This window comes from Stenella coeruleoalba (genome assembly GCF_951394435.1).
Source record: "Stenella coeruleoalba genome assembly, chromosome: 4".
NCBI classification, from domain to species: domain Eukaryota; kingdom Metazoa; phylum Chordata; class Mammalia; order Artiodactyla; family Delphinidae; genus Stenella; species Stenella coeruleoalba.
In genome coordinates this window covers 44,897,165-44,920,184 of record NC_137149.1, presented here as the reverse complement: position 1 = coordinate 44,920,184, position 23,020 = coordinate 44,897,165, and the positions used below count along the sequence as shown (strand labels likewise).

The 23,020-nt window shown below is 37.4% G+C and overlaps 1 protein-coding gene across 1 annotated transcript in view; it reads right to left on the bottom strand.

Moving 5' to 3' along the window:
- Positions 1 to 10,965, bottom strand: part of LOC307185908 (uncharacterized protein) — a 390,038-nt gene extending 379,073 nt beyond the window's left edge. The window contains exon 1 of the transcript XR_013828205.1: positions 10,709 to 10,965. The gene's annotated coding sequence lies outside the window, so the exon portion shown is untranslated. The remainder of the gene's footprint in view (positions 1 to 10,708) is intronic.
- Between the last annotated feature and the right edge of the window lie 12,055 nt (positions 10,966 to 23,020).

Below are 23,020 nucleotides of genomic sequence, written 5' to 3'. Positions count from 1 at the left end.
GGAGATCAGCTCAGTGCTTTGTGACCACCTAGAGGGGTGGGATAGGGAGGGTGGGAGGGAGGGAGACGCAAGAGGGAAGAGATATGGAAACATATGTATATGTATAACTGATTCACTTTGTTATAAAGCAGAAACTAACACACCATTGTAATGCAATTACACTCCAATAAAGATGTTAAAAAAAAAAAAAATGTTGTGACCGGAGATTCACAGGAACTTAACTCTATATTTTGCCTAGGAGTGGAACTTCAGTATTCATAGTGACGTGATAGAAATAAACACCATGAATAATGAGAGTTGACTGAAAAATTGTTTGCAAGCAGAGCACAAAATTTTTAAAAGTATATAATTTTGCATAAATAAAAAACAACTTAAACCATCTAAAATCCTGAAAAAAATTTTCCAACTATATTCTTTAAAATTTACCAACTTCCTTCCCTCTCCTTGCAATAGCAAAAAGGTTCTAAACATAATCTACCAGTACTGGTCTCCTTAAATTCCTGAAAAGATGGTCAGAATACTTATGTGATTATGTCAGCCATCTTTTCTGGGTATTAAAGCACATTGTGTTTTCTCTTTCTTTAAAAATAATTATAAATTATTTTCTTGGAATTATTTCCTTTTGGAATATTTGTAAGAGTCTCAGCACATCATCTACGTTAGTGGGGGAGAGGTCTGCTTTTTAATCTTTAGAATAGTCAACCATTTTCATCTTTTTAAAATAAATTAGCCAATAATTAACCAGTAGGAAGTGGCAACATGCAAACAAATTAAATTAATGGAAAAAAAGCAGAGTACAAGAAATGGTGAACTTAATGAAGAAAAATGGGAAAAGATGTTAAACAATTTGAAAATTTATATTAATTCTTAGAAAAATATCTTTTTGAACTGAATTTCCTTTTTACTTCCTTAAAAAATAGAACACACTCATTTTTAAGTAGAAATATTTAAATTATTCTCCCTTATTTGCATATTTGGCAAGACTTGCTTTTGTCAACCACTTATCTGTAGTACTAAGACTTATGAAACTAAAACACAAGGATTAATGGGAGTACCACTCAAACATATTTTAAAGGGAATTCTATTCTTGCTGTCTTTGAACAATAAAGCAACGAAGCACGCATACCACTTTGCTAATACAGGGAGTCATAGTTCAAGTGTGAGAGAGTGGGAAAGGAATTCTAAAATTTTCCAAATGTTTTAAAACATACCTTACTGAAGCTGATTCTTATGTTTGGTTCTGTTGTGATAAGTAAAAAGATCGTGATTCCCAGTTTCCTAGGGGCAGACTGTCCAATATATAACAACATAATTATTAATAGCATTTTCTTTCACCATCAAAAGTGTTCTAGCAATGAGGGACAAATGGAGAGGGGGATAGAAAGAGGGGGCTGATATGATTCTCCTTCCTATTTCACCATTCTCTTGTGTGATTTTTTTTTTAAATAATTAATTAATTTATTTTTGTCTGCATTGGTTCTTCTTTGCTGAGCGCAGGCTTTCTCTAGTTGCGGCAAGCGGGGGCTACTCTTCGTTGTGGGGCGCGGGCTTCTCATTGCGGTGGCTTCTCTTGTTGCAGAGCATGGGCTCGAGGTACACGGGCTTCAGTAGTTGTGGCGCACGGGCTTCGTTGCTCTGCGGAATGTGGGATCTTCCCAGACAGGGCTCGAACCCATGTCCCCTGCATTGGCAGGTGGACTTCCAACCACTGCACCACCAGGGAAGTCGCTCTTGTGTGATTTTCTTCCATATGGTCTGCCATTGTTCTTTTCCAGGCCTAAAATAGCACAGTTTTGTTTTTTTTTAAAATCTCAATTAAAAAGTTGTTTCTTTTAATTGAGGACTTAAATGGAAAGATTTTATCATTTCATGTTACAGTAGCAGAACCAGTTTTTAGTTTAATCTGATATAAAATTATAGGATAATTTTTTTTTCTGGATCACCTAATCATAAATATTCTAAGAATATCTCATAAGATGTTAAGAGCAATTACAAAAATAAAGGTAGAAACAGACTTCTGTATCCTGTCTCACCAATAGTTTGGTCAAGAGGAAAATTTGGCCATCTGTGTCAATATGAGAATTCCAGGACTTTGGGCGCAGACTAAAAATAGCACTTTGGACTACAAAGAAACCACAGGCTTCCAAATCATTGACCAGCAGGAAGGAAAGAAGGAAGGAAGGAAGGAAGGAAGAGAGGAAGGGAGGGAGGGAGGGAGGGAGGGAGGAAGGAAGGAAGGAAGAAAGACAAGAAAGAAAAAAGCTTCCTCTGCAGTGTTGTTTTCAATTGATTGATTTGCATTTTATTTAAAATAGTTGATGATTTTCCTTCTAGAGGAGTAGGCATCAAGGATTCCTTTTCTGTGTTAATAATAATAATAAATGGACACTGGTTATGATAGTTGAAGAAAATGCAAAACAACAAAAAAAGTATGAATTAATTATATTTTTAACTGAGGTTACATTATCTTTGTCATAATAGCATCTTAACTGCATGGAGAATATATGTGTGAGAATGTATTTCTTTAGACTATAGTTAATTTTTGGTATATATTTGGATTCACTAATCTCTTGGAATAAGTTTGAGGCCTTTTTAAGATTCTGAAGTCCAAAAGCTGGCAAACCACAATCTGCAAGAAAGAACACAGGAATTGGAAACAATTAACTGTGGTTTTATTTCCAACTCTACCTCATTTGCTGAACTTGGGTAAATCACTGAATGATCTTGAGCCTCAGTTTCTTCATGTGTTGAAAAGAAATGCTAGTACCTTTCCTACCACATCTAATTATTACAAGGAACAAATAAGAAAATAGATGTGAAAGCAGGCTGAAACTTAGAAAATACTATACAAATTATTCAAATTGTTTATGAGTAGAAATAGCATTATCTGTTTAATGCCTAATTGTAACAAATAAAAGCAAAACTTGCTAGAAACAGGCATAGTAAAAATATGTGTGATTTCGGTGTGTTTGGCAACAAAGTATTCTTTCTTAAGAAATTAGATTCACTATGATACAGTCTTCAGATGCAAATGAAAGGCCCTTATTTCAAAGGAATGAAATTGTAAACAGAAAATATAAGGTTGAATAGCGCTGCATAATCTCTATGATCCTTATTCATTTTCTCCCTTATATCATAGGTAAAAGTACATGCCTTATCTCCTATTCAAATCATTAGCTCTTTGAGGACAAAGTTCCTGTTTGTTCCATCTTTGTAACCTTCACAGAACTTTTGCACATAGTTGAGAGCATAATAATTATGTCACAGGCACCCAATAAGAAATGAAGAAGCTCAGTTTCAAATCCAGATCTATCTAACATCGAAAGCCTTGTCCTTTCCTGATACCATCTCAGTACTATAAACTAGTCATTTTGTAGAACAGTGTTGAGCGTTCCATGGACAGCAGGTCTTACATATTTATATGTAAAATCGTACATATAAGTGTAAGACCTGCTGTCCACAGAACCCTCAACACTTCTGCAAAGTGACTAGTTTATAGTACTGGTTGGAAATACTTCAGGTCCGCAACTTGTGTTCCTGATTCATGTTCTTCTCTCACCCACCACCTTTGCTCTCACCGTCTCAAACCTTTGCCTCCTTGGTTCTTCTCCACAAAGAAAAGATACCCAGAGTTCTTTAATCCTCTGAGCACAAAGAAATCTCCTGGTGTCATCTCCCCACCACCAGGAAGAAAAAAAGATAATGCACCCTCTGGTTAGAATTCAAACTGATAATTGATATTTTGAAAAATTCCAAATATAAATGCTATCCATCAGCATCTCTGTTGATATTAAATCATTGAAAAACTTCACTACTTCAAAGTACTTGTGTCCCATCTTGTCCCTATGTTCCCGGTGCTGACCTCACCGTGGCTGGGTGCACTTAGGTAACCTAGGTGTGTAAAGTCATCAGTTGGGTCTATTTCATTGCTTCCATCCTGGCCTTGTTCTCTAGCATCTGGACTTCTCAGGGAAAACACTAAGAAAAGTCATATAAAGGGAATCTATTAGTAAATGTAGTCCTACCTTTTCTCAAAGCATGTTCCTCCGAAAGATAGTCTCCAGAAGTGCTCCACTATAAAGAAGGAAGGAAGAAAAGATTCCTGTGGTCTAAAAAGTAAGAGAAACTGCATACCTTACATTTGCTTGCAGAATGACAAGAGATTCTCACCAGCCCTTACTTCACTAAAGGCAGGAATAATGCATCTACTATGCCCCAAATGCTACTACAGTGTCTGGCCCTGGAAGGTGTTTAACGAGAATTTGCCAATCAAAAAATTAAATGCATTTCCAATACTAAATACTCTGAGAAGAACTACAATTTAAAACATTTTTTTTCAGTTTTATTTCACCCAGAGTTACCCAAATATATCTGAACACAGAATCCTTTTTTCAAAGAAATCGTGTTTTATGGATCACATTCTAGGAAACGTTGATAGGTATGGTAAATCAAACAAAAGAAAACCTATTTGGCTCTGAAGGTTAGATAATATTTTGTTTTAATTCTCTAGAATTTTGGCTAGCCCTAAAAAGACTCATACTCTTTTCCAGAGGTCTGAATAATTCCCATTAGAGACAGGAATTCAAGCAGGCAGTAGAGAACTTAGAACCTTTTAAAATTTGTTCAGTTTCCTAACATTATGGGAGAATTAACCAGCTCAGAAGATGGTCTAGCTCTGGCTTCTCTAATGGTCTATTTTCCTCAAACTGTGTAAACACCAATTTACCATCTTTATCAGATTTTTGAGACAAAAATACAACTATTTATTCCAAAGTCAACATAAATTCTTAAAGGTTAAGAACAACAACAACAAAAATCTTATACATTACTCTGGGACCTAGTTCTATAGCCATAGATAGAAATAAGAATCCCCTAAGAATTTTGAATTCAAAAGTCTGAGTTTTATATTTTTAAATGCTTTCTGAAACAAAATATTTTTTAAATGAGTTTTATTCTTTCCAAAATGTTGATAATGCATGTATAAGGGTTTTTTTTTTTTTAACTTACCCAAAGTTTGGTTAGCTACAGTTCCTCAAAGCAGTCCTAAACAATTTTCATTTTGAAGTGGATAGGTAATCAAGACTATTGGCCCTGCTTTGTGCAAAAATTATATATAAAAAAATACACAAACAAAAAACTGAACAGAATGTCAGTCTAGATTCCAAGCAGTTCATTACCTTCTAGAATCATTATAGATATTAAAGTGCAAACTCAAATGTTAAACAGACTTGGCTCAGGTGAAACAAATTAGTTAGCAGTGTAAGCCCCAGTTGTCTCATGTAAAATGGACATAATCACAGAGCTTACTTCATAGATTATTATAAAACGTATGGAAAAGTGGCTAGCACACAGAAAACACTCAATGTTAGCTTTCATTCTTAGCCCAATCCCCTATTTTCCAGAAGTTAAAAATGAGACCCAGACAACATAAAGGATTTGTTCAACGCAACACAGATGGTTAGTATCAGGGCATGAATTGTAACTTAATTCTCCCAACACATCCTCTACAACATCATAACAACAACACACACAAAGAAATAGGAGTGGGAAAAATAATTTGAAAATACATATAACTTGATATACAAAGGAACTGTAAAATGATGCAACGGTGAGAAACAAATGACTTACAAGTTGAAAAAACACTTGAGTGAATGAAATGATCATATTTGTAAGGTTAGTCAGAAGGGCCACATAAGAATACTTTTAAATCATATTTTCATGAAAAGTGGAAAACATGGAAAGATGAAGCAGAGAAGGCAATTGGTGGGAAGAAGAGATGGGAACAGACATTTGAATGCTCTAAACCAACTACATGCTAAGACCAGCAAGCAAGTTTTCCTGCCCACTGCATTGAGATTGAGAGAACCTGTGTCTGGCACTATTCTTAGCTCTACACAATGTATCTGAGTCCTCACAGGAACCCAAAAAAGTAGGTACCTTTATAGTCTTCACTTCCAGGTGAGAAAATGGAGACTTGGAGTGGTTGAATATCTGGCCTAGGGCCAAATACTTAATAAGTGACACAGCCAAGAGTTAAACCCTATTAGGTCCATAACAAATTATGATGTGAAAATGAAAGAGAGAGAAAGGAAAAAGGCAAGGGAAATGATGACTTCGGAATGTTTTCCTCTTTGTAGGCTAAAATTAAAATGTTGTATTAAAGATAAAGATATATTTTAGATATATTTACATATATATACATTCATGTAAATCATTGCATACATGATTTTTATCAGTGTTCTGGTGAATTTTAAGGAAACTATTGAAGATAATGTACATTTGTTTTTCTGAAGTCAAAACAACCAAATTATGAGAGGAGAGGCGTCCATATTTTTCAAAAGTTCAGTATACTTTCTGGTACTAAGAATCATTCAAATCCAAAGATTACACGCATAACCACAGTTCATTTTAAAAACTGGGCCATATGTGATTGCATATATAAGTGGCAAAGATCCAATAGAATGAAACTATAAAATGGTGCAAGGTGCAAATGAATCAACAGGATGAGAGATTGCTGGGTTGTAGCAAGAAGTTTAACAGGACTGGCAAACTCAGCTTTAAGTTGTATATTAAAATACATTTGCATGGGCTTCGTTGGTGGCACAGTGGTTGAGAGTCCACCTGCCGATGCAGGGGACACGGGTTCGTGCCCCGGTCCGGGAAGATCCCACATGCCGCGGAGCGGCTGGGCCCGTGAGCCATGGCTGCTGAGCCTGCACGTCCGGAGCCTGTGCTCCGCAACAGGAGAGGCCACAACAGTGAGAGGCCCACGTACCGCCGAAAAAAAAAAAAAAACATTTGTATTGCCATGCTTGTGAACTAACTATAGTGCAGTGGTTAAGAGCATGGTTGCTGGAATCCTACAAACCTGTTTCTATTCCAGATCTGCAAGTTATTGGCCATGTGAACACAGGCATATTACTTCATTTCACAAAGTTTCAGTTTCTTTAGGTACATAAGGCAGAAAATAATATCTATTTTCCGTACAATAATATACAGTGCTTATCACAGGACCTTCCACATTCAAATGAGCGTTAGCACTACATATGTTATATTTTGCTTTGATATCCATAATTTTTTAAATGCTACCCGTGACAAACTGAATAAATTATACTTAGTTCTCATTCTCTTTGAACACTTATTGCACCTTCTCTTTGAACACTTCATGGACCATTTGACTTTTCAGCTTCTCCTTGAACTTCTCTGCTTCTTTGACGTACCTGATTGAACTGTATTGCCTTTCTGCCCACCTCTGTGATTGCTGTTGTTTATTTTTTTGTTCTATCCTCTCACTGTGATATAGTCCGAAGATTAGCCCTAGGCATTCTCACTCTTCATACTCTCTCTCCCCAGCAAATTCATCCACTGTCATAACTGTCTTAACCACATTTAGGTAGATACTAACAAACTACCTCCACTACTGACCCCTTGAATGCACTGCTTGCCCTTATCCAGCTGACTCTGAACATTTCTGTGTGACTGTCACACTGTTTGCTTTCACTCATCATGACTAAAATGCCAGTCACTGTCGACCCTGCGGTGGCCTCTGTACATCATCATCCATCTTTCCAAACAAAAGGAACAAACTCTCCACTTAAGTAGAAATGAATTGTTTGGAAGTCTATAGAGGCTAGCTCACAGGATTGATGGGAGGGCTGGAAAACCAGCCTCGAAAATAAACAGAAACCAAGACACAGCCACACCCCACCGCAGTCACAGGCTGCTGAGGATGTCATCACCACTAAACAGTTACTCTTATGCTACCGGATTCACAACTCTGCCACACACAAAAAATAACCTCTGACCATCCACTGCCCTCTTCCATCACTCCCAAAAGAACTAAAGCTCCACATCGGTGTATCTGTTGTGTCCAGCCTAGGTGACATCACCTACACTTCAGCTACTGTATGAAGAAGATTGGAGGGAGATTATCTGCTCCTGAACACACACTTTTGTCTCCCATGGTAGAAGGTAGGACTCTACCTTCTTGTTTTGGAATCTTTCCAAAATATGAAGAATGTTTAGATGCTACACAACCAAAAAGTAGAAGTGTTTCTACACCTTCCGGTAAAACCAGCTTGCCCTCTTGACCACACTGCTTTTGTCATCACCCTCAAATCACTCTGTGCAAACCCCACCTCATTATCAATCAGTTTTGGGGTACCATCAAATTTACCTTATAGTACCTCCTTCACCCTGGTCCATTATCTCATCACCTCATATTGTGCTTTTGAAATGATCTTTTCACTGGCTCCCTGCCTCTAGGTTCTTCCCTTACACATTTGTTGTGGACATTTGCTCTTTAGTTACAGTGCTACAACTTTCGTTTGGATAACTACCTCTCCTCCATTGTATCTGGACTGTTAATCAAGGTGACTTGACCTACAAATCCTAATAGCAGATCTATGACCCAAGGTAAATCATCACATACTGCCTCTTAGAATAGCAATATTGACCAGATGTAATACAAAGACTGAAAATGGTCAGATCTAACACTCTGACCATTCTAACTTGACCCTTAGAGTGTACTTGGTCCTATGTTTTTCCAAGTCTGATTCTCTGTTTCCCATCTGTGAATTCCCATATATTGCTCCCCCCAAAAAATCATTTTTGAGCTTATGTTATGTTTTAACCATAACTCTGATAAAACACTGCTGTCAAATCAGTTTTTCAGAAATATCTTTTAATCAAAGCACTACTCTGTTCAAAAACTTTCAAAAGCTTCCCACAGGACAAATATGAAACCCTTTCAAATGCTCTCCAAGACCTTCCACATTGTGACCTCAAGCTATCCATTATGGGTTGAAATGTGTCCCCCAAAAAATTTATATGTTGAAGCCCTAACCACCTCCCAGTACCTCAGAATGTGACCTTATTTGGAAATAGGGTCATTGTGATGTAACTAGTTAAGATGAGGTTATACTGGAGTAAGGTAGTCCCTTAATCTAATATTGTCCTTATAAAAAGAACCTCATGTGAAGAGAGACATGTACAGAGGGCAAACCATATGAAGACACAGGGACAATGCCATCTACAATGAACGCCAAAGATTGCCAGCAAACAGAAACTAGGAGAAAGGCATGGAACCAACTTCCTTCACAAGGAACCAACCCTGCAAACACCTTGATCTCAGACACCTAGCCTCCAGAACTTTGAGGCAATATATTTCTATTGTTTAAGCCACCCAAGTTTCTGGTACTTTATTTTGGCAACCCTAGCAAACTAATATACCATCTTTCTGGATTAAACCCCCATATTCCCTTACAAAAATAATTTTCTCTCATAAAATAATGAATCATTATACCATTCTACTTATTTTTATATACACTTGTAATTTTTTGTGAAAAAAGTTTTTTCTAAATCCCAACAGATTTCTTCTAGGAAGTTAACAAGCTGATTCTAAAGTTTATATGGCCAAAGAAAGACCTAAACAACCTGGAAAATAAAATAAAACGTGGGAAATTGCCCTATCAAATATCAAAGATTTATTATGAATTTATTTTAATTAAGATAGTGTCTTATAAGCACAGAGATAAAGAAATTGACCAATTGCAGTGCCAAAAAAGAGAATTATGTATTTATGGCATCTTGATATCTGGCAGAGACAACTCTAGAGGTAATTAGAAGAAAATCAATGTTTTTTTTAATGATGTTGAAACAACTAATTATCCACATGGAAAAAATAAACTGAAACCATACCTTATGTCATATATAAAAATCAAATTCTAATGCATTATAAACAAAATGTGATGGTAACTTTAAAACTTTCAGAACAAAATCTAGGAGAGTATACTATTGATTTGGGATAACAAATTATTCCTTAAATGAGATACAAGCTATTAAGGAAAAGACTTATAAATTTTAGGAAAAGACTTATAAATTCTATTATAATAAGATTAAGAACTTCTTTTCATCAAAAGATACCATAAAGAAAATGAAAAGACAAACCAGAAACTATTGAGAGAAATGGCAACACAAAAAACTGACAAAAAATTAGTTTCCAGAATACACCAAAAACTTCTGTGAATCAATAAGAAGTCAGATAACTCAGCAGGAAAATGCCCAAAAGATGTGGACAATAATTGCATTACAAAAGAAAGCTAACAGAGGGCTTCCGGGAAGATGGCGGAAGAGTAAGACGCGGAGATCACCTTCCTCCCCACAGATACACCAGAAATACATCTACACGTGGAACAACTCCTACAGAACACCTACTGAAGGCTGGCAGAAGACCTCAGACCTCCCAAAAGGCCAGAAACTTCCCAGGTACCTGGGTAGGGCAAAAGAAAAAAGAATAAGCAGACAAAAGGGTAGGGACGGGACCTGTACCAGTGGGAGGGAGCAGTGAAGGAGGAAAAGTTTCCACACACTAGAAGCCCCTTCACGGGCGGAGACGGCGGGTGGCAGAGGGAGAAGGCTTCGAGGCCGCGGAGGAGAGCACAGCAACAGGGGTGCGGAGGGCAAAGCAGAGAGATTCCCGCACAGAGGATCAGGGCCGACCGGCACTCACCAGCCCGAGGCTTGTCTGCTCACCCGCCGGAGCGGGCGGGGCTGGGAGCTGAGGCTCAGGCTTCGGTAGGAGCGCCGGGAGAGGATTGAGGTTGGCGGCGTGAACACAGCCTGCAGGAGGTTAGTGCACCACGGCTAGCCGGGAGGGAGTCCAGAGAAAAGTCTGGAGCTGCCGAAGACGCAAAAGACTTTTTCTTACCTCTTTGCTTCCTGGTGCGCGGGGAGAGAGGATTAAGAGCGCTGCTTAAAGGAGCTCCAGAGGCGGGCGCGAGCCGCGGCTAAAAGCGCGGACCCCGGAGACGGGCATGAGACACTAAGGCTGCTGCTGCCGCCACCAAGAAGCCTGTGTGCGAGCACAGGTCACTATCCACACACCTCCCCTTCTGGGAGCCTGTGCAGCTCGCCACTGCCAGGGTCCCGCGATAGAGGGACAACTTCCCCAGGAGAACGCACGGCGCGCCTCAGGCTGGTGCAACGTCACGCAGGCCTCTGCCGCTGTAGGCCCGCCCCGCACTCCGTGCCCCTCCCTCCCTCTGGCCTGAGTGAGCCAGAGCCCCTGAATCAGCTGCTCCTTTAACCCCGTCCTGTCTGAGCGAAGACTAAACGCCCTCCAGCGACCTACACGCAGAGGCGGGGCCAAATCCAAAGCTGAGCCCCTGGGAGCTGTGAGAAAAAAGAAGAGAAAGGGAAATCTCTCCCAGCAGCCTCAGAAGCAGCGGATTAGAGCTCCACAATCAACGTGATGTCTGTGGAATACATGAACAGACAAAGAATCATCCCAAATTGAGGAGGTGGACTTTGAGAGCAAGATTTATGCTGTATAGCTTTGCTTCCACCATTTGTCCTAGGGTTCTATCCATCCGTTTTTTTGTTTGTTTTCTTTTGTTTTTTTGTTTGTTTTTAATTTTTTTATTAATAATAATTTTTTATTTTAGTAACTTTATATTTTATTTTATTTTACTTTATCTTCTTTCTTTCTTTCTTTTTTCCTTCCTTCCCTCCTTTCTTCCTTGCTTCCTCCCTCCCTCCCTCCCTCCCTCCTTTCTTTCTTTCTTTCTTTCTTTCTACTTCTACTAATTCTTTCTTTCTAATTTTTCTCCCTTTTATTCTGAACCGTGTGGATGAAAGGCTCTTGGTGCTGCAGCCAGGAGTCAGTGCTCTGCCTCTGAGGTGGAGGAGCCAAGTTCAGGACACTGGTCCACAAGAGACCTCCCAGCTCACATAATATCAAACAGCGAGAATCTCCCAGAGATCTCCATCTCAACAGCGACATGCAGCTTCACTCAACGACCAGCAAGCTACAGTGCTGGACATCCTATGCCAAACAACCAGCAAGATAGGAACACAACCCCACCCATTAGCACAGAGACTGCCTAAACTCTTAATAAGTCCACAGACACCCCAAAACACACCACCAGACGTGGACCTGCCCACCAGAAAGACAAGATCCAGACTCATCCACCAGAACACAGGCACTAGTCCCCCCACCAGGAAGCCTATACAACTCACTGAACAAACCTTAGCCACTGGGGACAGACACCAAAAGCAATGGGAACTATGAGCCTGCAGCCTGCAAAAAGGAGACCCCAAACACAGTAAGATAAGAAAAATGAGAAGACAGAAAAACACACAGCAGATGAAGGAGCAAGATAAAAACCCACCAGACCTAACAAATGAAGAGGAAATAGGCAGTCTACTGGAAAAAGAATTCAGAATAATGATAGTAAAGATGATCCAAAATCTTGGAAATAGAATGGACAAAATGCAAGAAACATTTAACAAGGACCTAGAAGAACTAAAGATGAAACAAACAACGATGAACAACACAATAAATGAAATTAAAAATACTCTAGATGATATCAGTAGCAGAATAACTGAGGCAGAAGAACAGATAAGTGACCTGGAAGATAAAATAGTGGAAATAACTACTGCAGAGCAGAATAAAGAAAAAAGAATTAAAAGAACAGAGGACAGTCTCAGAGACCTCTGGGACAACATTAAATGCACCAGCCTTCAAATTATAGGGGTTCCAGAAGAAGAAGAGAAAAAGAAAGGGACTGAGAAGATATTTGAAGAGATTATAGTTGAAAACTTCCCTAATATGGGAAAGGAAATAGTTAATCAAGTCCAGGAAGCACAGGAGGCAGGAATGTACAGTGGAGAAAGGACAGCCTCGTCAATAAGTGGTGCTGGGAAAACTGCACAGGTACATGTAAAAGTATGAGATTAGGTCACTTCCTAACACCATACACAAAAATAATCTCAAAATGGATTAAAGACCTAAATGTAAGGCCAGACACCCTCAAACTCTTAGAGGAAAATATAGGCAGGACATTCTATGACATAAATCACAGCAAGATCCTTTCTGACCCACCTCCTAAAGAAATGGAAATAAAAATAAACAAATGGGACCTAATGAAACTTCAAAGCTTTTGCACAGCAAAGGAAACCATAAACAAGACCAAAAGACAACCCTCAGAATGGGAGAAAATATTTGCAAATGAAACAACTGACAAAGGATTAATCTCCAAAATTTATAAGCAGCTCATGCAGCTCAATAACAAAAAAAACAAACAACCCAATCCAAAAATGGGCAGAAGACCTAAATAGATATTTCTCCAAAGAAGATATACAGACTGCCAACAAACACATGAAAGAATGCTCAACATCACTAATCATTAGAGAAATGCACATCAAAACTACGATGAGATATCATCTCACACCAGTCAGAATGGCCATCATCAAAAATTCTAGAAACAATAAATGCTGGAGAGGGTGTGGAGAAAAGGGAACCCTCTTGCACTGTTGGTGGGAATGTAAATTGATACAGCCACTGTGGAGAACAGTATGGAGTTTCCTTGATAAACTACAAATAGAACTACCATATGACCCAGCAATCCCACTACTGGGCATATACCCTGAGAAAACCATAATTCAAAAAGAGTCATGTACCAAAATGTTCATTGCAGCTCTATTTATAATAGCCCGGATATGGAAACAACCTAAGTGTCCATCGTCGGATGAATGGATAAAGAAAATGTGGCACATATATACAATGGAATATTACTCAGCCATAAAAAGAAACGAAATTGAGCTATTTGTAATGAGGTGGATAGACCTAGAGTCTGTCATACAGAGTGAAGTAATTCAGAAAGAGAAAGACAAATACCGTATGCTAACACATATATATGGAATTTAAGGGAAAAAAATGTCATGAAGAACCTAGGGGTAAGACAGGAATAAAGACACAGACCTACTAGAGAATGGACTTGAGGATATGGGGAGGGGGAAGGGTAAGCTGGGACAAAGTGAGAGAGTGGCATGCACATATATACACTACCAAACATAAAATAGATAGCTAGTGGGAAGCAGCCGCATAGCACAGGGAGATCAGCTCGGTGCTTTGTGACCGCCTGGAGGAGTGGGATAAGAAGGGTGGGAGGGAGGGAGACACAAGAGGGAAGAGATATGGGAACATATGTATATGTATAACTGATTCACTTTGTTATAAAGCAGAAACTAACACACCATTGTAAAGCAATTATACTCCAATAAAGATGTAAAAAGAAAGCTAACAGCCCACTAAACATGAAAATGCCCACATTTCCGTTAATAACATAGATATGTAAACTAAGACAAAATGAAGCACATGATATAGCCACTAGATTGGCAGAAATTAGGAAATATAACAATAATAAATATTGACAAGACTGCTGCTAGTGAGATTACAGTTTGTTACAATTACTTTAGAAAAGAATTTGGCATTAACCTGTAAAGTTGAGAATGCCCATACCTAAAATCCAACAATTTAACTCGTAAGTATACATCTTAGAGAAACCAGGAAATATGTTAAAGAATAGTCATGGAAGTGTTGCTTCTAATAGCAAAAATAATGAATATAACAAAAATGTCCAATAACAGGAGATTGGATAAATTATAATATGTTGATACATTGGGTTATTATATAGCAGTAAAATTGAATGAACCAATACTATATACAACAAGGTATAAAATGTTAAAAACATAACCTTGAGTGGAAGAAAGGCAGACCATAAAGGGCTACGTTGAGTACAATTTTTTATAAAGCTCATAAACAAGGGAAACTGAACAATATGCTATCTAAGGATACATACATATATTAAATTTATTGCTAATACAAATACAAGCAAAGGAAATATAAACATAAATTTCAAGATAGAGTTTATCTGGTTGGAATAGAGAAGTGGAGGCCCAGAAAAAGAAGGGAACAATCCTAAAAACACAGATAGCTTCAACAGCATTGGTTATATTCTATTTTTAAATTAAATGGTGGGCTCAAAGGTGTTCATTCTGGGATTATGCATCAAATCTTACATATATAGTGCATGTATCCTTTTTTTGCACCTAATATTACATAATAAAAAATTAAGGAATATGTCACATTTTTGACAAGATAGGTTTGTATTATGGTTTCATTCCTTTCATTGAAAGCATTAATACTTATGGGTTTTATTGTGATGTATTACAAAGAGGTGATTCTCTATGTTTACTCCCCCCACCACAAAGTTAATATATTAGTTTTGTATTGATGTATATAACACATTACCACAAACTGAGCAGCCTAAAACAACATCAATCTGTTAGCTTATAGTCCTATAGGCCAGAAGTCCAATCATGATGTGACTGAGTTCTCTGCTCAGGGTCTCACAGAGCTGAAATCAAGGTTTTGGCTGAGCTGCCTTTCTTTCTGGATCGTATGGTGAAGAATCTGCTTCCAAGCTCATTCAGATTATTGGCTGAATTGCAGCCCTTGTGGTTGTGGGACTGAGGTCCATATTGTCTGTCGGGGGGCTTAGCTCCTGGAGGCTTCCCACATATTCAAAGTCAGCAAGGGAGACTCTTTCTCACATGGAATCCTTCTCACACTTCAAGTCTCCTTCCAGAAGGAGCTTATCCCTTTTAAGGGCTCATCTGATAAGATCAGGCCCATCAGGATCCTCTCCCTATTTTTAAGGCTAAATGATTTGGGACCTTAGTTACATCTGCAAAACCCCTTCACAGAAGTACCTACATTAGTACTTGACTGAATAACTAGGAGAGTATGCGTTGGCACCAGAGGCCACAAATCTTGGGGGTCATGTTAGAATTCTGCTTATCACTTTTAGCTAATTATCAAGCTTAATTGATTTCATAATTCCTCCCATTGCCAGTTAGTCTTTTATGCCACCTTCATCATATTATATATGTTTGTATATATATATATATATATATATATATATATCAAGATAGCATATATATATGACATATATAGATATGTCAAGGTAGCATATATATATATGACATATATATATATATATGTCAAGATCCCGTTTCCAGGTTATTTATACTTTAATGTTGATTAGTTTATCTATTCTTATGGCATCCCCATGCAATAATTTTTAATTATAATATTTCTAGTGTTTTTTAATATTTTACATGGCAAGTTTCCCCCCATTACTTGTTCTTTTCCATATTTTTGGCTGGTTTTATATTTCATGTTACCCCAAATTTTTAAAAAATAAAAATAAAGTTAAATAAATAATTCCTTTGGAATTTTTATTGTAATTACATATGTTATTAACTTTGGAAATTAAATTTGACAAAACTGGAAATTTGGTTGGTACTGTATTTGAGAACAATTGACATATGTATTAATCTGAACTCTTCCCATTGCTGGTGAAAGAAAGCCAGTGCAAACTAACTGTTAATATTTGTAAATCATATTAAACAGGATCTAACATAAGGTCAAAGTGTCTGTTTAATACATAAACCAACTATTATTTTGGTTTCAGCTTAAATATTTTCTCATCAGAGAGGCCCTTCCTGAATTCCACACTAAAGTAATCCTCCCATCATTTTCCATTCCATCTGTCAAAATTCTGCAAATTGTAAAGTTCAGGTGACTATAAAGAAATTAAACTTACTTTCTAAAGCAAACACTCAAGAACTTATACTTTTAAATAAGTGACCATCTCCCTCAACGTTGTCATCTTGAAAGTTATAGAAAACACCTCCGGGACATATGCCCAGTTCCTGCTCTCCTTCTCTGAGGACTTCTCCCAAACCCATACCACTTCATCCAAGGTATTGAGCCTTTGTACAGGGTCAGCTCTGTTACCCAACCACAGTCAAATAGACACAGAGATATGTTGGACTACTGAGCTCTCTCTACTGGGAATTTGTAATTGAGAACCTGAGATAAAGAACACACTTCAGTTATCTGCAGGTGCTGAGCTTGTGTATGAGGGCTGAAACTCCATTTTTGGATCAGCCATCTTCTCCCCTCCTCCCCATCAGAGGGAGGAAGAATGATAATTAATGATGCAGATATGAAAATTACATGGACTTTGTGGCTCCAGAGGGAGAAAGAGAGAGAGAACGTAGATTTTGATTACTTGTCAAATCCCACTTCTAGATTTACAAAACACAGTACTATTTCTTGTACTTGGATTTCTCCAGGATATCCTTGTTTACTTCAAATGAATTGCCCCCTATGTTAACCTATTTTGTGTGGGTTTCTGCTACTTGCAAATAAACTCTAAGTAAAGAAACTATATCTCTTTCTAATCAGTCTTTGATTATGTAAGTCATTTTTGAGATAATTACTCTAGAACTGCCTTCTGAGTTGATCACGATCTTTCATTTGATGACATATCTTAATCTTTAAAAAAATTTTAACAACCAAAAGTCTTTCAAAGATACATAACTTTACAAAAGTGAGGATTTGAAGAACACTCACTGAATACTCATATTTTAAATAATTGGCTTAACTGTTTTATAGTAACAACTTTTCACTCTAGAGTTAGTATATGATTGAGATTAAGAAGATAGGTTCAAAAATTTCAAATAGGTTCAGATTTCCTTCGTTCAAATTCTGGTTATGTCACTTATTAATTGTGTAACTGTGAGAAAGTTATAGGGTTATTATGAGATATACATAAAATATCTATAAAAACACTTAGTGCCATGTAGTAACTGCTCAATAAATATTAGCTATTCTTATTTTTACTATTACTATTCTTATTATGTTCAATGTGCAAAGCAATGTGATACATAATACAAAGGAGTGCCAACTGAATGTTAGAAGGAATTTCTACCCTCATGAATAAACAACCTATAAATTATAGTTTGAACTCAAGAGAAATAGAGTCATGGTCTCCTTAATGGTTTAGTTGTGTGAATTTGTATCCAACAATATTTTTAATGAATTAGTTAAATATAAGTGACTTACATGATAAAATAACTTTTGTAGAAGAATCATATAATGTTAAAAACATTTGACCACCTTTGAGTTAATAAGTTTTTAGTGCTCTTGTCAGCAGGAATGTCTCTCTATTCCTGAATTTCATTCATTCTTACAATCATTCTCAAATATTTATTGAGCATTTACTGTGTGCTATGTTCTAAGTGCTATGGATACAGCTCTGAAGAAGACAAGGTCTAGCTGGAGTTTTACTGTATGAAATCAGGCAATAAGCAAATAAATAATGTAGTGACTTTAGATATTGATAAGTGCTATGAAGAAAAGAAAACAGGAGAGTGATTGGGATGACAGAGTACTGAGTGATTCCCAGGGGTCTGGGGAAGTGACACCAAGTGAAGTCTACATAGTGGGAAGGACCCACCTAGAGTACCATATGCATTTCTCAGCCACAGAATTCCCTTTGGCCATAAACAACCAAAGTTTATTCCTTATTTTTGTATCACTGATACTTCAAATCCAATTTTTTTGCAAGTAGTATTTGAGCACAGAAAAAGCATCTGAATATGAAAAGCTTGTAGCTAGTTCACCCTGCCTATTTTAAAAGAAGTTTATTTTGCTTGTTGCATCTTGAACCTCAAATGTAATGATACAGAACTGGAAGGAAGTGGTGATCAGAAAATGCAAATTTCATTTTAACTATTTTGGTACCCAATATCCTGCCTAGAATGACTGAGACCAGTCTGGATGCCCAAGATGTGGGGAACTTGTTTGAACATTTCAAGCACAAATCCATCTTCAGTTTTGCTTCCAGAGATTTTGACAACTGATCCCAGTTCTGGGAGAATCAGTGGGCCTCATAGGAAAGCCGGATGGCTCCAGTTCTCTGAGGAAATAAAATTCTTGTATAATAATATGTACGTTTCACAATTACTGCAAATTTTGAACTGAAAAAATTAAATGGTATTGTATTTATGAAATTATTTCCAATGGGAGAGTACTAAAAACTCTCAACAAAATAATGAATTCTATTAATTATAGAAAAGAAAAGTAGTATTAAAAAGCTAAATCGAAAAAGATACAAAGATCTAAATCAATGAGCCAAATAATTTTTAGGTTAGGTATCTTTTATGTCCCACCCCACTAGATCCAGCTTTTTTTTTTTTTACCTTTATTGGAGTATAATTGCTTCACAATGGTGTGTTAGTTTCTGCTGTATAACAAAGTGAATCAGGTATACATATACGTATATCCCCACATCTCCTCTCTCTTGCATCTCTCTCCCATCCTCCCTATCTCAACCCTCTAGGTGGTCACAAAGCACCGAGCTGATCTCCCTGTACTATGCAGCTGCTTCCCACTAGATATCTATTTTACATCTGGTAGTATATATTAGATCCAGCTTTAACCAATGTCACCCCTAAGTCTTAGCCATTAGGTCTATATTTAAATATCACTTTAAGGTGGTGTTTCCTGATCACTCCATCCAAAAAAAGTTATCTATTCCCCTATTTTCTTCTCTCATTATACCCTCTTTATTTCTTTCAGAACACTTTCCATGATTTACGATAATGTGCTTGCTGTCCACTTATTCATTATTTGTCTACACTAGACAGATAATGTAAATTCTTAAGGACAGAGAAGAGGACTACTCCATTCTGTTCTGTGCTGTATATCAGGCACCACCAGAGCACCTAGTATGTAGTAGATACTCAGTAAATACTGGTGAGATGAGACAATGAATGCCATCCACCCTCCCTACTCTGCTCCATCTCCATCAAAATACTCCATTTTCATCAACTTGTTCTTGCCAACAGTATTACTGCCCACACGTTATCATCATCTACTTCCAGTCTCAGGACCACTGTTAGTTTGGGCTGTTTGTGCACTGCATAAAGACACTATGCTGAGGGGATAAAGGGGGCTGAAATCCAGCTTGTGCTCTCTCTCCAGCTGTGAGCCCTGCCATGGTGACTGCGTCCACCCAGAGGGGCCATCTTTCCTAATTCACACAGTCTCCATTACAGGCTAACAGAGGTCCTTTTCTGACTAGACTCACTTCGGAGCTTGAGTTCTCTCTCTGTTTTATATTCTGTTATGGGTTGATTTGTGTTCCCCACAAAAAAAATATGCTGAAGTCCTAACCCTCAGTTACTTCAGAATGTGACCATATTCGGAACTAGGGTCATTGCAGATGTAAATAGTTAAGTTAAAGTGAAGTCATACTGCAGTAGACTGGGCCCGTAATCCAAAATGACTGGTGTCCCATGTGAAAACAGAGACACACAGGGAGAACACAATGTGACAATAAAGGCAGAGACTGGAGTGATGCAGCTGCAAGCAAGAATCTCCAAAGATTTCCAACAAACCACCAGAAGCTAGGAAGAGGCAAGGGAAAATTCTCCTACAGTTTTCACAGAAAGAACGGCCCTGTCAGCACCTTGATTTCTGACTCCTGGCCTTCGGAACTGTGTGGTAATACATTTACGTTGTTTCGAGCCACCCAGTTTGCGGTGCCTTTTACAACAGCCCTAGGAAACCAATATACATCCCTAGTATCTTTTCACTTTGTCAGGTGAGGCTGATTAAACACAGGACCCAACACGCCACCCCACCCCAGACACACACACAAAATAAATACCCTGCCTACTATCAACATAGCAGGTACTTTTCCCCATTTCATCCTTTTTTTATCCCTTGCTAGATGGAAGTCTATTAGTCTGAGGCAGAAGCTGTAGCGAATTTAAGGAAGTCGTCTTTACACAACCAGTGATAGCTGATTTGGCACCTGAGCTTGTACAAAAAAAATCACAGATGTGGAACAATTTTTTTAAGCTTAGAAATTTGACTTTATGCAAAGTTCCCTTGCTTCCTACTCCATAGACCTACCTTTTCAAAATAAATCTAGAGATTAGATACTAATAGCTGTCACAAACGTGCTTTGGCAAGCTATGAATAGTAAGCTTATTCCTGAGATCTAAACTCTCAAGAATAGAAGCTTCCTAAACCTGAAACATTCCATGACAACAGAAACTTCCTTCACCTGTCTGTATGATCTTCCACATCTCTATCATATGCACTCTGAGAGGAAAAATAACTGGTTGAAATACGAAGATATTAATGGCCAAGGGGACAATGAGATATTCAGACCAAGATGTGAATATAGATCTCATTAATAGTCTCCAATAATAGTCTTCTGTCTGCAGACAGAGCAAAGTTTTTAAATAAATAAAAAGGATGGTAGAGCCAAATCATGCACTTTAGAATAGATATGCTACTCCCAGTACAAACTTGCATTCCATTAACATTACAGAGGTTACTCAATTACCAAATTCACCATTTTCAGAAAGAAATCAAACCAAGGTTACCAAAGCAGCTGTTCAGTTGGCCTCATTTCATGAATGGAATCCATGGTGCTGGCCCAAATGGTTTCTTTTATTTTTAATCTTTGCCAAAGAGCTTAATTAAATAAATTATTTTAAATAAAATTTGCTACTTAATAATAATTATTTTAAAACTGTTTAGAAAAGAAAATCATTGTGAAAATACTTTCTAATTTAAGAATGTTTGCAAATCCAGGCTTAAATTGATGCTAGATGTAGTCCCACAAGGACTGGAAAAAAATCATCTCTGTGGCTGAATTTTTTCATATATTTCAGGCCAGTCCTTTTTCGTTTAAAGTGAGATAGTTGATAAAAATTTGTTTTTAGAAACTTACCAATATGAAATATTTTCCATTTAAATTCTAAAGCAGCTATACTATGAAATCCTAAATTTTTCAAGTAAATTATCCTTCATGGTATATATTTATAATGCAGCAACAATTTTAAATTAGCCTTGTATGTATTTTAAGGATGAAAATTAAATATATTCACTGAACAACTTCAGTTAACAGGAGAAGGAAGAATACAGGACAGATAAGGTACATTTTCATGTATAACCCTGAAACTGTCTCAATTATCTGGAAGAAAAAAAAGATAAATATTTTTAAAACTTTCTGATCTGAGTGCTCCCTTTTAAAAAGCTAGTTTCTTTTTATTCATTCATTTGCTTATTCATTCAAATATTTACTGAGTGCTTGCTTCATATAAGGCATTACTAGATACTATTGCTTTATTATTCTATTACATGGGCTTTTTTCTTAAATGTAAGTTAATCTTTAACAAAAGTCAGGTATTTGCTTGAGAAAACAAAAAAAGTAGGTTTCCTCTCTAAAGGAATTAAGCAAATAATTTAGGGAAAAGTATAGTGGTTTTCGATAGCCATCGGTATCTGTGGTAGATAGTATGATTGGCTAACAATTCATCCTTCCTTTTCCCACAATCTTGCCGTGGTTCATTGTGTGCAGAATATACCATCTCCTCCATTGACTTTGGACTTGACTGTGTGACTCGATTTGACCAATGGAATGTTAGCCAATGTGATATAAGGAGAGGCTTTAAATGTTTCATGTTGTCTTGCTTGCCCTTGTGCCTATCTGTCATCTTCATGACAAGAGCATGCCCCAAGTAGCCATGGATCCCAGAATAAGGCACATGCACATGAACCCAACCTGCAACTTGGAGCTAAGCCTACCCGAACCCAGAAGACCCACAGGCTCATCAAATTGAGGGAGGGAGAGAGAAAAGCACTTCGGAAAATAAAAATTAAACTGCTTGGCTATACAGTGAACATAGGCATAGCATATAGACAACATTTACTGATGACCAATTTTTAGGATCAACCTATAGATAAAGCATACATTTAAATACAGTTGCAGAGTAGATTGTAAATGTTATCAAACAATGCAAAATGTAGATGATGAAAACTGAAAGGGAAAGAAAGAACAAATGGAAAGGTAAGGGTGCTAAAAACCTTCATCTGGAGAAATGGAGAATCAAATACATTGGCTACAGTTGATGAATAAAAGTATATTAGATTTAAAAAAATTTTAATCACTGTATTAGTTTGCTAGGGCTGCCCTAGAAAAATACTACAGACTGGGTACCTTACACAACAGATTTGTTTTCATATATATATATATATTTCTTATATATTTTCTTATATATATTTCTTATATTTCTGGAGGCTGGAAGTCTAAGATCAAGGTGTCAGCAGAGTTGATCTCATTCTGAGGCCCCTCTCCTTGCCTTGAGGACAGCTGCCCTCTCACTGTGTCCTCTGTGCACACATTCCTTGTGTCTCTTTGTGTCCAAATTTCCTCTTCTTATACGCACACCAGTCAGATTGAATTAGGGCCTGACCTCATGGGCTCATTTTAACTTAATCACCTCTTTCAGGGCCCTGTCTCCA